General features: G+C 47.7%; 1 protein-coding gene across 1 annotated transcript in view; it reads right to left on the bottom strand.

Moving 5' to 3' along the window:
- LOC128310719 (interference hedgehog-like) overlaps positions 1–17,826 on the bottom strand; it is an 82,820-nt gene that overhangs the window by 17,224 nt on the left and 47,770 nt on the right. The window contains exon 4 of the mRNA XM_053047426.1: positions 4,758–4,933. The gene's annotated coding sequence lies outside the window, so the exon portion shown is untranslated. The remainder of the gene's footprint in view (positions 1–4,757; positions 4,934–17,826) is intronic.

Genomic DNA, 17,826 nt, shown 5'->3' with positions numbered 1-17,826 from the left:
AACAAAGCACCGCACGGTGCAAGGTGCAAGGCGCAAGGTCTAAATTTTTAACACTCATCCCCCAACCTGCACCGACCTTCGACAAACCGGGGGTTGGTGGATGCGTTCGTATATCATGCACCAATTTTCACATCCATCTTCATTACAAAGCACAGGACGGGCCAGGCCAGAAGACACACACTTGTGGACCGTTCCTTAAGGGCCACTTCTTATCCAATTTCATTCGCACTAGTGGTGAGGGCCTCCTCAAGGAAACCCACGGGGCATTCGTTTCATACCAAAAACTTTTACCCCATTGCCGCTCCATTTGATCCCACGGGTGGAGTGGGGGGGGGGGGGGTGGGTGGGAGGTGGGATGGGAGGGAGTTTTCCCCACGAACTGGAACTTTCTTTTCAAAGTTCGTAGAAACGCGCGTGCAAATTAACATTCCAGAGTTCGGACGGAAATGAATTATCGTTTAGCGGCCGGAGCACTTTGGCAGTGATTCTTCGCAATTCCCTCCCTGGACGTTCATTCGCATCATCCGTTGGGCGAGTACTGATGAATGTCCTCAATGTGTGCCCGATAAACTTCTCCGATGACAAATTCCCACGGTGGTGCATGTCAAATTCCCCCATTTTTTTTCTCTCTCCCTTCCTTTTAATTTCCTTAAGATATATTTCATTTTGATAGCTTCAAACTTCTTCACAACGACACAGCAACTGGGGAGGGATCGAGTTAACGAGCAGGATTTCATCCAATACCCGTTGCGCATCATGCGTTCACTCCATCCGGGTTACAGCAAAGACATCCTTTTCGGAAGACTGGACTGTATTTTTTTTTCTCAGCAACAGGACAATCACTCCACAGTTGACTTTTACCATCCAACGAGTGCTTAATTTCATGATAAATCAAAATAAATTGACAATCAACAAACTGTGCTCCTCCAATCGAAACCGTTTACCCCCTTCCTGCAACTGTCAACTTGGCATCCGATCTGGAATTTGCGATCAGTGCACGAAGGAAGAATTATGGTCGAGATTAATTCCCAAATTTGCTGCCTCGCTTTCTGCCCTCGACACCGTCGTTCATATTCGCTCCACACCGATTAATGTGAAACTCTCTGCCACAATTGCCGCATCTTGCCATCGGACGAGACCGTGCTTATCCTCGCGCAATATCTCAGTGCTTAAACATAAGATCCGATTTCCATAAAACGTTTCCTATCTTCACCACACTTTGCTATCACTCTCCAAAGTGAATGGAAAAAAGTATTGCCCAAGCTCAATTTAAAACACATAAAAACTTATCTAAGAATGCACAACTCCTGCGCGGCAAGAAACGACACGTGAAAGGGCAATATAAATGGCACCAGCTTTAGTTTGCAGCTCCGGCCAGCAGTTCCTTTCGCGGTTACAGTTTCAGCAACCCAAAACCGAACCAACGAAAGAATGTCAATCGTCATCGGTAAGTGTCCCAGGCTCTTCCAAGGTTAGCATTGCGATGTTAGTGTTCCACCAATGCTCCCGGCTGCCGAGGAGAAGGACTGAGATAGAATGCAGATCTGCGAGTAGCGGACCCGCGGTCAGATCAATCCGACCTGACCCGATCCTCGAAAAACGTTCGAAAGTCCCACAACCGGTTTGTGTGGAAGAATCTCAACGAGGAAAAAAAACGCGAAAACGAATAAAACGAACGAACTTCTGCCGGCCGTACGAGAAAAGCCGTGCACATTCCACGGCTAAGAAAACCCACGAGTCGACACGAGGCCCAGAAGTTGTCCAGGAAATCTTGGTCACCAAAATCTCGTCCACATTTGCTGTGGCCGTTGCATGGGACCGTATGAACGAGAACACAGGCAGACATTGGAAACAAAACCCACCCGTCGCTGGGCACGGCGTTGGGCAATGTTTGCACAAAATCTTGACAACGGCTTCCAGCAGCACCGATAGAACGAGCTCGATGCAAAAATGTTTTAATCATCCCGGATATATACCCTCGCAACGGTGCTGCACAATGCTACGGTTGCAACCTGCATACAGTGAACACCTTCTTGGGGTTCTCTCGCTCCCTCTCTCTCTGATTCTTCTGGCGTGATTTATCCGTTCGCGACAACAGTCCTTGGGTTGGTTTGGAAAGATACACCTCCCATGGTACGGTTCCGCGCAAGATGAATAGCTTTCAGATCTTGGTGGGACGATAATGTCGAACGTCTGGTGCCGGCGCGTTCGTGACAGTTTACCCAAAACGTAAAGGTGAATTTTTCTTCCCCTTCCGTTCTTTAGAGCAAATTAATTCGCTGTCGAAACACTTTGCCAGTGCTTGATACCCACCTCTGAACGTTAAACCTCTAAAATCTAAACGAACGTGCCATCAGATATCGGTGAATTATTTCTAAACTCGCCGCCGAGTTATTGACGCTTCTAACTCGACGCCGCTTTTCCAATGCTCAATAATGCGGAACGCGTCGAGCACTTCATCAACTTCGATCGCCAGCTGATTGACAACCTGTATGTGTGTGTGTACGTGTCAGTTGCAGTTGCCCACTAACCGGCGCGGGTCGCCAGCCATTTGACGACCCGAACTGGCACGTGTGCCAATGTGCAAATTTCATACCGTACCTTATAAGCCGGTCTATTAAGGGCTTGACACTTTCCATGGTGTTGCATTCCCGCACTGGCAGTCGGCGGCAGGTGGTGACTCTGCATCACCTTAAACGGATCGCAATCAACCGGCGTACCTTGTCAACACTTCACGTCACTTGACTGGCGCGTAGATATGGTGTGTGCACGGCTGGGAATGGTTTTTGGTACAGGGTGCCAAGAAAACTATTTGCCACCGGATGACCGGATGGCCGGATGTTGTGCGGCAAACGGAAGGCAAGTTATGCTCGCTAACGCTTTAACCAATATCCCAAACGGATTTGTTATACGTACGAGAGCATAAAAGTTGTTGTACTAAATTACTTTCTTGAGACATGCTGATAGGTAAGAATTATCATACATCATATCAAGCAAGGACTACGACCCTCAACATTTCTTATCAGTTATCTTATATTACTGTAGGGATGATGCCACTTGATTTGATTTTGTTATTTTTGTTTGCGCCTTAAAGTATGCTATTTTCATTACAAAATATCCTTTTTTATGAATTATATTCGAAATAAATTTATTCAGAAAAAAAACTTGAAAAATGCTTTTAGAATATCTCTTGTAGTTTGAAGATCAGAAACTCAGAAATTGCGAATAACTTGCTGCTATAAATTAGTTAAAAATTTGATTACCAATTTTACATAAACGACAAAATTGAAAGCATGCAGTTTTAGTGTTTTCGAGCTGACCTTGTAATTGATAGTTTTATTGCCGATCGGAAGCTCGTCTGTTTGCTTGTGATGCTAATTGTTGCAGTTTGTTGCTAATTCTAGGAAATTCCATCAGCAAACAATCTGCGATCCACTGCTGCCGTGGTCCCATGGGTACGATAATGCTTCACCCGGCACAAGGGCGCCCTTTAGTCGCCCAACTCGACCACTAAATAAATAATACACCGTAATCAATTTACGCATGCACTCGCATGCATCGATCGAACGCAATCGAACACACTCCGCTGGCGCATCGTCCGTGATCTTGCGCGTTGCAATTTACCACCCGTCCTTAAACGCGAATGCCAAATGGTTCCTGTGCCCTCCACATCAAGACAAGCGCACCTTATCGGCCGTTCGGATCGCCGGCAAGTGATCTTTAGCTCGCTCGGCTAGAACTGCACCAAGGACGCCGATGCATGGGACCCTGGTAAAGTTTTCTACCTTTCGTACACAATGAGACAAGCAGAGCCCGAAACATATCGAGATATTCTTCTGCGCACGCCGTTTCAATGCCACATCATGAGCCACCACTAAACGTTGTCCTTACCAACAGGGAGTGAGGTCACCGCCGTGTACAGCATCCGAAACGTTTGAACGACAAACACGGAGGCACACAACCATGCACAACCGAAACGCGATCGATCGGTGCAGCGAGCGAGCGAGCGGGCTTGCGCGCGCGCGCGCGATCGTGAATCCATTGCCGGGCGCGTACTAAAAAACACCATTAAAAGGCAACGAACCAAGCAACACGGAGAGCTGCACACCACCGAACTCACCGAACTCCCATGCCACATTCCAATCTTGTTCTGTGTGTGTGTGTGTGTGTGTGTGTGTGTTTAAAAAAAAACATAAAGAAGCAGCCCGCATCCCACCGATCGGGTGGTCGCGCGAAACATGCATTCCACGCAAAATGGGGATAATTTTTTATTATTATTTTATGTTTACTTTTCTTCACTTTGTCGTTAAGAGCGCCTTCGCTCGAGGTTCGCTGATTTTATTATTTTCTTCCTTTCTTTAGTTATACACACCGTCCCACTGTAAATAAGTGTTTGTGATACTTTTTCCTTGCTCACAAAAACAGTACGCATTGAAAGGGTTTTTATTCGAAAATAATTTTCTCATCGATATGAAGCCATGCATCTTGTGATTGCAGAAAGTTGCGAAAGAAGAAGCACACCACTCGAACTATGTACCACATGGGAGAAAGGATTCCATCGGTCGCAGACATTCCAGCCCCCGGTTTTAAAAACCCTCGAAAGACCCTTATCCGTGGTGAAAGAATCCACCCCAGGTACTGTGTGGATTTGTTTTATGGGATTATCAGTACGATGAATTTGTTTCCGCGCACGGTGCACAGAGGAAGACGCGAGGGATGTGCGGATGGCAATAAATATTATCCCGCACCTTACTTACCTTGTTTTTCGCTTTATATCCTCGGAGCTCGCTTCGACAAAATGTAGCTGGTGTCTACAGATGGCAAAAGAAATAGCTTAGCTCGGGGGCAGATCGCGCGTCAATACGGGTGAAGGTATCGATGCCCCGCTGTTAATGTTTGTTCGTCCTCTCTTAGTCCATTAAGAGCCAATCATCTGGAAGAAAAACAACCATAAAATAGTTGCCCATTAGTAACTGTTTAGTAGAGTGCGTGATTTGCTCTCAGTAGAGTCTAATTAGTGCACTAGATAACATAACTCTTGCATTGAGCAGTATAAACTCAAAGATCATGGTTATTACCATGACCAAACACACACGGTAACAAAAACTTTCATGAGGTATAAATAAACAGAACCCGACCAAAAGACGATTTTCCACTAGAACAAATGATCCACGACACGAGTTACGGGGGCGCTGGCTTAGTCTCGTACCTTAAACGATCGATCTTATGCATTTAAAGTGTGCAGGACCTAAAAGGATTCTTTGCAAAGAAGATATCATAAGGCCGTCAGATGATATTACAATTGCAACACATCGCATGAAAAGCTCCGTAAGACGAAATTTTCGCGAGGGTATGCAACTATGCAACCTCAAACAACAAGATTTCTCAGCCTATGCTACTTTGATATCATCTTCTTCGATTACCATAAATGGTGGTGTTTTTGCGATATCATCTGAAACGAACGCTATTGCACAATTAATCAAACGAAAACACACACCAAAACCCAATCACTTCGACCGTAGCCGTGGATGTAAGCTTTCGTTATTGCAATAAAGTTTTCCACCACCACCACCATCACTCAAATCCCCACCAACCGCAACTCAGCCAAAAGAATGGTGATTAAAAATGCATACGCTCGTACCATTCTTCAGCCCGATTGCACCTTTCAAAAGCAATTAAGAACCGGACGATCCGATGAATTTAAGCTCGACGATTCTTACCGTTGCGTCTCGGTTCCTTGCCGTACGAAGCGGAATGCAAATACAGAAAATTCGTATGAAATGGAAATATCACAACATCACGTACGTGGAAAGTGACAAAAATGGCGTAAGACATGCCCAGAAGGAGACCCACGGCAGCCAAGAGTCAGCCACCTGGAAAGCACGAAAGAAGTGGCTCTCATCCAGCCCACTTTTTGCCTGGTGCTTGGTTAATTGCGAATTGAGAGCGTGTTAAAGGGGGGGAGGATGGAGGCCGAATACTTTTGCAATCTAAATCTGTGCTCCATGGCCGAGACGGCAACGAGCGCTGTGAAAGGTGATGCTGTCTATCTACCAGATTTGCTTTCTTTCTTTTTTATTTGTTTCATCCATCCTTTCCTCAGGTGTTCTTGTTGCAACGGATGCGTTTCCCCTCGCTTTCCATGATATGCATTTCATTTGTGCATTCCTGAAGTCGACGGCCGGGAATCGATTAAAATTCCATCCGCTCTTTCCTCCAGCCATCCCGGGGCTTTCCCAAATCCAGCGGGGAACGTAATCTTTTCGGACACTTTGGGGCAGACGGATTAATTTCCTGCAAACGATGCATTTATGCATGTCAACCCGGGTGTACGCCCTAAAAATTCTGTCCCGGATGATGCCCGGATGATGAAGTGTACAAATGGTTTCTGGCGAAATGGCTATTCCCACTTGAGCTTGTCATACGCATGCTGGCGCACTTCACGGCCCGCCTCTGACAGGTTGGAGAAGGATGTTTTTATGCTTTAATACAAAATCATAACGCGTACGCGAGCTGCTCACACACACACACAGCACCTGCGGGCAATTTATGCGATTGGATTGTGGATTGTTTGAGATTTATTGCCATTTTGCGTGCAAAAAAACAAAAAAAAAACAAAGGCAAGAAGCTTTCCACACGTACGATGTAACCTGTCCACTACGATATGGATTCGATTCAGACAGTCAGACAGATCGGACAGATCTGAGTCCCGGTTTCGAAAGGCTCTGGGGGCGAATGCTCTGGGGGTCGGAGTGATTGTCTCTGGCCTCGACGATAAACGGTTACGAAAGACTTCTTATGCACGCTTTCAGAAATCGGTCTCGAGCACATATTAACCACCCGTGTCCCCCACGCTATTGCACATAAATCCGGAGAGTGCGAGATGAAAATGCACACCGAGTGGGAACATTGGTGGACACAAATGGTGAAAAGGGGTAGGACGGCCGCATCCCACGACCGGACAAGCGTTCAGTGGTGAGTGGTTGTGAAAATAAGCATAAAATCTCGTTGCCAGCTGCAGCTCTGAATTGGGTTCGGTGCAATCAACCCTCGTCTACGGTGAGGGACACCCCAAGCCAAGCTAAAGCTATCAACTTCACTCGTTTTGCACAAATATATTTATTGATGGCAAAAAAATCGGTAAAGCTGATATATTTAAATTGTAAATTTGCATAAAATCCTTATCATAACGAAAAGGTGAAGACTTAATTGAAATAGCAAACAAAATACGATATTTTACAACAATTAATTTATTTTGTTAGCATTTCTTAATTTTTAAATACAGTAAATAAAAGAACATCTCAGAAAAATCGTTTCCTTCCAAAAAGGCCACACAGCCAGATCAGTTTACAACTCCTTCACCTTCCTTGGACGATTGCAACTTGCCCTTACACAACAACTCCATAGTGCATTGCTACATTGCTCAACTTCCGGTGTAAGCGAACCACAGTGCGACGTATCGATTTCATTTTGAAAAATAAAATTATAAAGACCCCCGAAAAGAAAAAAAATCCACCCCAAACCAACCGAATCAAAAATTCATTGAAACCGCACACGCGATTTCCTCCCGATCAGCAGGTCTTTGAAAGGTGGGGAAAAGATCCCTTTGCACTTTCCACGAAATGCAACACTGATGCAATCGTGAAACTGCAACCTGTCTCGCCAGCGGGCAAAAGGAACAAAATGGCAGCAAAAAAACAACGATTCCCCTTTAAATGTTGTTTTCGTCACCAGCACCACACGACACCACCGCTCGAGACCGTCACAACAAACCAACGGGAAAAATGGTTGGCTTGAAGGGGAGAGCCACTTACTTACTCACTTACTTACAAAGGAAGCAACAAAAAAGGACACAATAAACAAAACCATTACTCACACGGTGTGGGGAGAGAGAGAGAGAGAGCGATGACAATTTTTGGGGTGAGTTGTGCAAAATATTTATTTTTATCGTCTACGCGTCTGATCGTTCTGCGGAATCAGTTCTACTAGACACGCCAGCAAATGTCGGGTAATGTGACGACCCGCTTCCGCCGAACCGGACTGTTTACGAATTGGCTGTTCCTTTGATTTCCCAACCCATAGCACCACTTTGCACTCGATCCAACTCAACCGAGCGGTTCCGTTAGGGGATGCATTTATTTAGGATGCATTTATTGTTTTATTTATCGGACAAGTAATATAAGGGTGAAAAAATGATCATCTCATCTTTCGCGATGGTCCGCGTTCCTACGTCTTGAATGAAATTTTTACGCCAGCAAAAAAAAAAGAAAAATACGCTTGCGATGTTGGCGTGCTCCCCGAAATTTGGCCCCAGCCAAATTATTGTCTCATTAATTTCCGAAGATGTACTGCGCGCTGGGATGTTTCGGAAGTGTGGAAAAGGAAGTATACTTTATGAGTCATTCCCTAGCCAGGGTAACAAAACATGGCCAAGGCCATCATACTAACGAGCATAGCGTGATGACATGCTGTTATGATGCTTTTAAAACCGCTATATTAAATAACTCACGATTTTGTTTGCATCTTTTAAAGCCGATATGCCGCTGCGGGGCGGTAAGCGAGCAACCTTTAGCTGCCACTGCAACATTCAAGGTTCGTCGCGATTACGAAAAAACTGCAACTCGCACTTTCACGCTTGCTCGCACTTGCACCGACCTATTGGGAGCACTATTTTTAAGTTAGTAACATTTGGCGTCAACGGTCGAGGGAGTGTGCGTTGGAAAGGCAATTTAAATCTAGTACAACCAGCGCTTCCACCTTAATCTACCCCAGGCCAAACCCCCAACCGATAGAGGCCAAAGTCATTGCGAGACGAACGTTTGACAGTCCACTACAGCAGGAAGCAATTGACCGATGCCGGCGGGAAGACTTCCATCACAGACGGTGGGAATACAGTGTTAGCCTTGCTGATTCCTGGTTGGCAGTATAATGCACTCAACTGCTTCAAAATCGACGCCTGTTTGACAGTTGGAACAGACCCAAAGACACCAAGAAAGGTTTATTATCAAGGACTCGACGGAATTTTATCTTGCGTGGATGTAGCGGGCCCCTTGAGGCGTAAGGGAAAGGCCATTTTATTATTTTTTAATCCAATCCTACTCTTTATTAGCAATCGTATAAAGAACATTCTTTACTTTAACAATAACAAGTAAAGCACCACAACCGATATCTGAAAACTTGAGAGTATTGAAGAGTTTTTTATCTCATTGCAAAAAATAGTAAACCATTCACGTTTGGACAGAGGTCTAGTGTTTCTAATTTTAAGCATCTTACGCTTACGAGCTACTTCACCAAATAGGTCAACCCAACCTGGGAGCTGTCGGTGGAGCGGTGTGAACTACTTTCGACACAGTTCGAAAACTAGCATATACCACCCTCCTAAGTGTACGAAAACGACCACTTTGCAAGTGCTTCGTTACGAGCAGAAGTTTATTGCTCAAAACTGCTGGAAAGACACACCAGCACACCAGCAGCAAATGGCACCCACATGAGCGACGGTCACCACACCCAAACCGGATAACTATTCGACTAGACCGAACCGAGGCGCTGGGCGCTTGGGTTGGTGTGTGGGTAAAAATCTAGATATGTCAGAATCAGTATCGTCCACTTTCCGACGATGCGTTTGCGGGTAACTATAATTAGTTCATAAGCAGCACCGTCGTCGACCGTATGGAAAGGCGCAAACCCGGGGCCCCCCGAGTGTCAGACGCGCCCGGTCTCTTGATGTGTCAGTTTGTATTGAAACGTTAATTTTGAAGAGGGATCCCGACAGTTACCGGCGGTGGACAAAACCTAAACCTGAGCGTAGGCGATAATCGTCGGCAAGCGTAACGGCTCGAACGGGCGTTGGCTAGTGAGGAAGGAGTTATTTTGGAATGTTAAGCCATACTCACATATTGAGAAATTGTATTGTTTTGGGAGAAATATTTTATGATAATTAAACATCCACTATCGCAGTGTAAGTCACATCAAGATTTTCTTAAATTATTTTAACAAAATTCTATAAGTTCCGACAAGTTTAGTACAAGTTTCAACTGCAGGTGCAAAGTGTCTCCTCACCCGTGTTGCCTTCTTCGCTTCAGAAGTAATCGCTAGTACGCGAGCGAATCGCTTACGTCAGTAGTCGGACACGCTCGACCACAGATGAGCATGTCATTAGTTACGTACTGTACCGTAGTCCAGAGTTCACTCAGTGGCGTCGTAAATTTAGCGTCATAATTTACAGCACTAACGGGCGGTCCACACATTAGTCCCAAGCCATGGTACGCCTGCCGGACGGATTCACCTCTGGCCCTGGCAGGCCACCGTGGCCACCGATGCAAGATGGCGCTGTTCGCTATTGTTAATTAATTTTGCAAACCTCGTGCACTCGCGGACTCGCATGTCCCGTGGGCTACTCAACTCAACTCTACCCGGTTTCCGAATCGAAGTTCGCTTCCAGCAATCCACAGCACAAGCCACACCAATCCGAAGGATTGTTGTCTGATCCTGGTGTAATGTTTGTCGGTGCACGTTACACTATCGGCACATCGTTCTGCGGGTGGGGCGGGATGATGTCTAGATGCCGAGGGGGCACATACACACACAAAAAAGCCCCAAGTTGAACTGCAATCCATCAGATCTGGACATCCATTCGTAGCTGGAAAGCATTGATGGAAACACCGCAATTACTCGCAGTGACGCCTCAAACGCTTGACTTTTACTTCCAAAGATTTATGGCACGGATTGAATGGGAGCCTTCGTTCCCGGGCGCCCTGCGTCAGCATCGACGTGTAGGTGCCTACGGGTAGCAATTAAAAGGAAGCTGCTTTTCTGTTTTATTGCCACTCCAATCAGTCTGCTTTGCCAATAAAATGGCCAATATTTCAAGTTCGAGGCAGTCTGTATCGCCGACTGTCCACTGGCCAACTGTTGCGCTCCTCAAGCGCACCATGAAAGTCTTTCCAATTTTGATTGCATCTCCTAAGGACTTCCTTCGTCCAAAACTTTGGGTCTTCGTTCACGCGGGAGGCATTATCAATTAAATTATGCCAAACCATCGTGTGGCATCGGCGGCCACAAATCTACTCGCTCGCTCAGCGAATACATTGTCCGGCGGCTTCGTTTGACGCTGCGGCCCAGTGAGTCAGAGAGAGAGAGCGCAGTCGGTCCGTTGTTCTGATCGGATTTGGAATTATGCTGATTTTCTGCGGGCTCCCTGTCCGGACCCGTGCCGGATCGTAAAATGTGTTTCGCAAATCAAGCGAACCCATGATGATGGCGGCACACCGCTCGTATCTAATCCCGAAATGGGATCGACATTTGCACGGTATTAAAATAAACGATTCCGGTATTGAAACCGACCGTACGACGCACGATCGCACGATAAGTCGCTCGCGGAAACCGAACCAAACCGGGGGGGAGGGTCGTAAAATGCTGAACCATCATCGAATTGGACAATCGTAAAAAAAAGCAACCCCGCTCCGCTATCGGAACAGCGGAACAATTTCGGGCTCGTTTCGCCTGTGAATTATTGCCCTTCCCGTAGCAAAAAAGGATGACGAAAAAATCTCGCTCGCTTGGGAGAGGAAATTTTGGCGCACGTTAGGAGAACGATAAATCACATTTCTATTAAGCCACACGTGCTGGGGCGTAAAATTTGTCATCAAAGGAAATCAATCCCGAAAGGTGATAAATAATCATTGAACTGCAAACAAATCTGCGCCGGTTCATAAATTTGATCCGGCAAAATACTGACGCATGCATAAAACTGAGGACTCTCCAAAAACGAGACTGAACCGACATGACATTAAGTGCCATCCACGCACGTCTAGACCAAACAAACATTGCCACAGAAAGTGTTGCGAGAGTGTCGGAAATGGTTCAACACATCCAAGCTCACGTTGCCCCTTTGGGCAAACCCAGGCCATTATAAAACGAGCATCAAAAACGAGAGCTTCCCAAAAACCATTCTCCCCATGCGGGGAGGAAAAATGAAGTCCAACACCGCGTGTGTTTTGTGACGCACCGGTGCACCTAAAGAAAACATCGGCTCCCCCCAAAACACTCCAACAGCACTCGGCCAGAACTCGGCCATGTATGCAAAGCGGGGCGAGTGCATCAAGCATAACAAACCACGGGCGCACGGGTAAAATCGCACAATTCCCGAACTGCACCCTACACTGGGCGCCGTCCCCGTTTCTCCGACAAACCGTCCGACAACCGTCCGACAATCGACCTCCGCACAAAGATGCAGATGTTCTGTTTTGTTCCACGGAAACAGTTCCTAACTCTTGTCCGCCTGCCAGCGCCCAAAAACAAACCCCCCACCCGGGCAGTAGCGGTTAAACATACCGAAGTGTGTGCGGAGATGTCCGGACCGTGGAGTTGGGGAACTCGTGCACGACAATGCTTAGACTGCAATTGAAAATGCATTTACGATGATTATGATTATTGTTGTCGCTGTCTTTCCCGCCCCCCAGCGTTCCAGCGCGCCAGCGTTCCCCGCCCCCGAAAGGGGCTTTTTATCGCAATTTTGTGTCGCCGGCGGAAAACCCCACACACTCGACATACGCCGGAAGCGGAACGCACAGTGCTTCAGCCCAGCAGAGGCTGGCCCGGTGGAATGGGAAGACGATGCTCCAAGGGAATACATCGCTCTTTTGATCCTCTCTGCCTACCAACCGATGCAGAAACGAAATCTATGCGGACGCCTGCTCATATTCAAGAAGGTAGACAAACAATGCCCTCTAGCCGGGTTCGGTTTGGAGTAGCCCGGCGAAAGCGGCTCGTTTCTAGATTTTCCGCAGGGCTTTTGTGCTGGGAACAGACAGACGTACCGTGGATCCATTGGAAAAAAAACTCGGTAAAGAGAAGCGGTTAGGTTTTTTTGTAATCGATAGTCGCTTTTTGCCTCTCCACTAGCGGGTAAACGGTTCGTACCGAAGACGAATTTTACAAGCAGCTTAAGGCATCAAACGGGAACGGCTTTATGTTTTTGCCGTCATAAATCTTCCCACCCCGGGGGAACCCTTCCAGGTTGCACCAGCAAACAAAGAAGGAAATGGCATGGGCCTAATAGCCGACAGCCGGGCACACGGGACGTGGTATTGATGGGGAATTGACAGTTATGACCCATTCGGATGCGCGAAACGCATCGATGTCACACGCGCCATTGGGACGGGCCCTGATTGCACGGGCGCCATCTGCCGGCGCACTACAGATCGTGCCCGATCGTAAGCGTATGAGCTGCTTAAGTAGTTCATTATTTATTTAAAATCCCACCGCACCGGGTCTGCTCGGTCGGTGGGTCTTATTTTAATCCGCCCCTATACTCGCCGTAAGCCATGAAAGGTGAAGTTCCCATCGGCGTTTGTGTCCGTCGACTATGTCGACTCACCCCATCAAGCGCGTCCCAGCTTCCTGAGCTGAAGCTGTGAAGCTAAACGGTTTGTTACCGACAGACAGCGCTGCCCGGTACGGCACAACGATCGGTTTGGAAATTTATGAGCCTTTCCTGCTTTCGACGGCTACCGAAATTTGCCTTCCCGACTTTGAAACGCTTTGATGCGCAACACGACGCAACGGCTGTAAATCTTCGAAAACGATCCTCAGCGAGATGATTATTCGCCCCCTCGCACAACCAGCATTCTCTCGGACGGTCATATCGGAATGCTGTTGTTTATGTGGATCTTGTTTTTTGTTTTTGTTTTTTGTTACTAACCGTGAACAATTTTGATTACCTTCTCAGCTGGCCATAGTTGGTTAATAAATTCATTCTATTTGTATTCTTTCGTCAGGCACATTATTTGACGTTATCAACCTGCGAGACAATCGTAAATAAACATGCAAATTACAAACAATCCCCCCAGCTATCTAAGCTCTCTAAGCGCACGATGGTTCAAATGGTGGGTGAGGTATGTCTATTGAATCGGGTCTCTCCAAGCACGGTGCGGACGACTCTGCGGACTCTAATCCGTCCTACGGTTTGCTGAGTACGGCTCACAAATCCCAAATCCTCGCCAACACACATCAGCTGACGTTCAGCTGTGGGAGTTTCGAACCTAACCACCGTTTTAGCACAGACCTTTTGATCACTCCACTCAGCATCGGCTCAATGCATTCTCTGCGGCGTACTGCGTACTACGGCAAACACCCACCAATTTCCTGTGCCGTGCTGATCGATAACTGTCGACTGCAGCATTGCGAGCACCTTCAGATGCTTTCAGTTTTCTTTTTGCAAAACCCAGCTGACGCGAGACAATATCCTGACCTGATGGTGGTGTCGCATGCCAAAAACCCTATTCCACATATTACGTAGGATATACACGGCAGATTATTGCACGTGCCGCTCGAAATTCCCGCCTATGCAGCTGCGGCAACACGCTCGAAGAGGCGTCTTCGAGGTGTCTGAGAGTCAAACCAAGGCACGAGAAGCTCATAGGAAACGGGGCAATATTATGACATTTCCTGCGCGTGGTCCGCGCTAACAGGTGTTGGGCAGATTTTGAGAAGGTCGGCAGATATCCAACCCTAAACTGTGCCAACAAACTCCAAGCGACACTAACATTGTATCGTGGCGATAATCTTGCGATTGGAGCATGATAGAGCAGTATTGCAGGTGTGTACATTTCAATCCGGCAGCGTCTTGAGAAGCGATATTCGGGCAGTTAACATCAGCATCATCATCAGTTCGGCACAGCTGTGCTCACCAAAAACCGATCACCGACAGTTCGCCCTCGATCGCTCCAACTACGCCACAGCTCTGCAAAACGAAGTACCGTTCTCTTTTATAAATAGCACTCCACTCTTACCATCATCTCGCTTACTCTCCAACACCCCGCGACCTGTCAATGTCGGAATGTTCTTGGCCCAGTTATCCCACCGTCAGGGAGCACACACGCATCATCCAGGCCTGGTCACACAACATGGTCGCCATCGAAACACCTGAAACTGTGCACCCGACAACGGGGTCTACCTCACCATTAATCGCAACTGGAACGCAACGCAACGTCAGGGGCCGCCTCGATAAGGGCCACCACACCCGGTCCGAATAACATCGCTACAGCTCGTTCGCCCAATTTCCATGTACGGTGTTGCCGCCGCGAACGAGAGCTTTTACAGCGCCCTCTACACCCGCCTGCTCCCAATAAACCTAATTCGCCGCAGCAAAAAAAACCTGCTCTTCGCCACCCGGTGAACGGCCAATTTTCATTGCACATTCGCGGCGTCCGATCGGAAAAAAGGATCAATCACCGAGGTCCCCCATCCCGTCCCGTATTGCGCATACAGGAGCATACCCAGTCCGATCCCTTTTATGGATGTAGATCAGTTCGATATCAGGCGAACGGCACACAGAAGTCCCGTTGGATGGACGATATCGCCCCGAAGCAGCCCGAAGTAAAACCCACATTCCGGCCGGACGGCGGTGGTCGCGCGGTGCTCCATCCCACAGACCATCCCAAAAGTCCATCCGGAGAAACATGGCGGCATTTAAAGAGCCGATGAGCCAGGCACGGCTGATCGTGTGCGCTTACTGCATGCGTCGACGAGATCGGAGGATAATTTCGTGACCTCAAAGCTGTGGTGTCATTTGGTAGAAGCCGACAAAACTCTCTGTTGCTCTCGAAACTCGATCGATACGGTGATAATCAAACCGGCCCCGGTACCTATATCTCCATAATCTGTCGGGTAATAAAGCTTATCCCAACGTGGCTTGGACGTTTGGTTGCTTCACATCCCCGAAAATGTCTGAAGATTATTGTTCGTGCAAACAAAAACCAAACACACATACACGCTCACCCTAAATCCCCAACCTTCCAAAACCTTCCGCGTGACCTCGTTACATTCCAGCAGTATGGGCACACCCGGGCACCTCAACATGGCGAATACATCGGGCCGACAAGAGTCGAATGATCATTATCGGCATAATCTGTGTTTTGCCACAGTCTTCGGCCCGGCTATTTGATGCCCGTTCCGGCTTCCACAACACATTGCGGAAAAGAGGTCGAAGATCATCATCCGTTAGATCGTGTGGTGGGCGACCGATACGATTGTGCCGATCGTGAGAGACCGAATAAACGGGCATCAAATATTCGGAAGGGTTAATACGATAATCGTATGGACGATTGCCCGCGCGCAGACGGTTCAGTGGTCGTGGTCGGAGACCGGCTCTTGATCCACAAAGATGAGAACTATCCACCACAATCCCGGGAAACTCGAGGGTCACATGGACAGCGAGCAGATACCGTTAAATTGGTTTGGAACATGTATATAAATAAATAATGCATGGATCCAAGTGCTCTCGCAGGGGGTCAGTTGGTTGCGCCCGGACCTAACCGCAGAGCTATTCAGCTGGCCGATTGGCAACGTATCAGACCTTCCAGGATGGCAGGTAATCCGTTCGATGCCGCGTTTGCTGCGGGAACTTTGTAATGGTTGTACTTATTGACGATTATGACCCGCTACGGCTGCCTACCGTTTTATCGATCTGCCCACAGGGACCGACAACCGAACCACAGTTATATCCGCACGTGGGGAATTGGCATTATTGGCAAACTGACACTAACCCCTCCAACCATCAACATGGCAGCGAATGTTGGAATCCTCGCGTTGACGAGCTATTGGGGGGGGGTGTTGCAGGTCCCGATAGGCTGTAAATCCTTCCTTTCACCAAACCGCAAAAGACCACCATCGATGGAGTGGAGTCGTAACTCTGCCTCAGCCGCATGAAGAGATCTCCGTGCGACAGGCTGGGCGATGAGTTGGAGGTGGAAGACTCACAAGCACAAGGTGATGCAACTAAGCACGGAATAAACCGCACTAACCACCGAAACTGGTAAAGAAAATTTTACACCCATTCAAGGCATTCTTCCCGACAACTAGCACCTCACCGAGAGCGCCAGAGCCTGCGGCGAAATTAAAGGCTCAGTAAATCGAGTCTCCAGACCGACTTCCTACTTTCTCTGTCTTGTCTTTTTATTTTGAAATCTAATTGGCTGTAATCTCCCGACCCGAGCGAGCATCTTATCCGGATATCTCATCATACCACCAAGAAGCCAATGACATGTTTACCTACATGAGAGTCAATTAAGGATGAACAGGAATTCGCGCGCATTCTTACTTCTGCGGCAAACAACCAACGCCACCGTGCGCTATATAAAACGCACAGCGCACGATAGTGCACGATAGCGGCAACTGACCTGTAACACGTCCGGTGCACTGCCCAGTGCAGCGAAACGTGCAGCTGAGCGCGTCATCCGCAAGCGCGAATGGAGAGTGGATCGTAAAATTTTATCATCTCCATAAAAATTTATTAATGAAGATGAGAGCCACCACCACTGCGCGCGCTGATAGTATCCGTGCATAAAGATTGAAATGCAGCTTCGGTTGCGACGAGGCGAAGAAAAAAAGTGCAATTCAAACACTATTTACCGATCGCATAGCTACGAAGGGGTACGACTATCCTTTGGTACTTCGAAATAAATAAAAATAATGCCCATTGCCTTTTCCGTGCTTCTTCCGCCACGGTGTAGAATCACTTAAGCGTTATTGGATGACCCGCCGAGCTCCACACAACGTTAGCACCACGATTAGAGTCTGCCTGATGCACGCTAAAACGCACTTAACACCAACAGGCCTCTTCTGTCCGGTACAGGCCTCATCTGCGGTAGCAGTAAGGTCCAACAGCCTCCCATTATTGCTTTCTTCCCCAAATGCATGCGGTTCCTCGCGAACGGATTATAATCGAATCATTAGGAAAATTAAATTCCTCTAACCCGAACCCTTCGGACCATCGGGCAAAGAACGTGCAACACACCAACACACGGCCGGGCGCTTCTCCCGCAC

The sequence above is a fragment of the Anopheles moucheti genome, chromosome 2, assembly GCF_943734755.1.
Source record: "Anopheles moucheti chromosome 2, idAnoMoucSN_F20_07, whole genome shotgun sequence".
NCBI lineage: Eukaryota > Metazoa > Arthropoda > Insecta > Diptera > Culicidae > Anopheles > Anopheles moucheti.
Note: the sequence above shows the minus strand (reverse complement) of the source record. Positions and strands in the feature narration are given on the sequence as shown.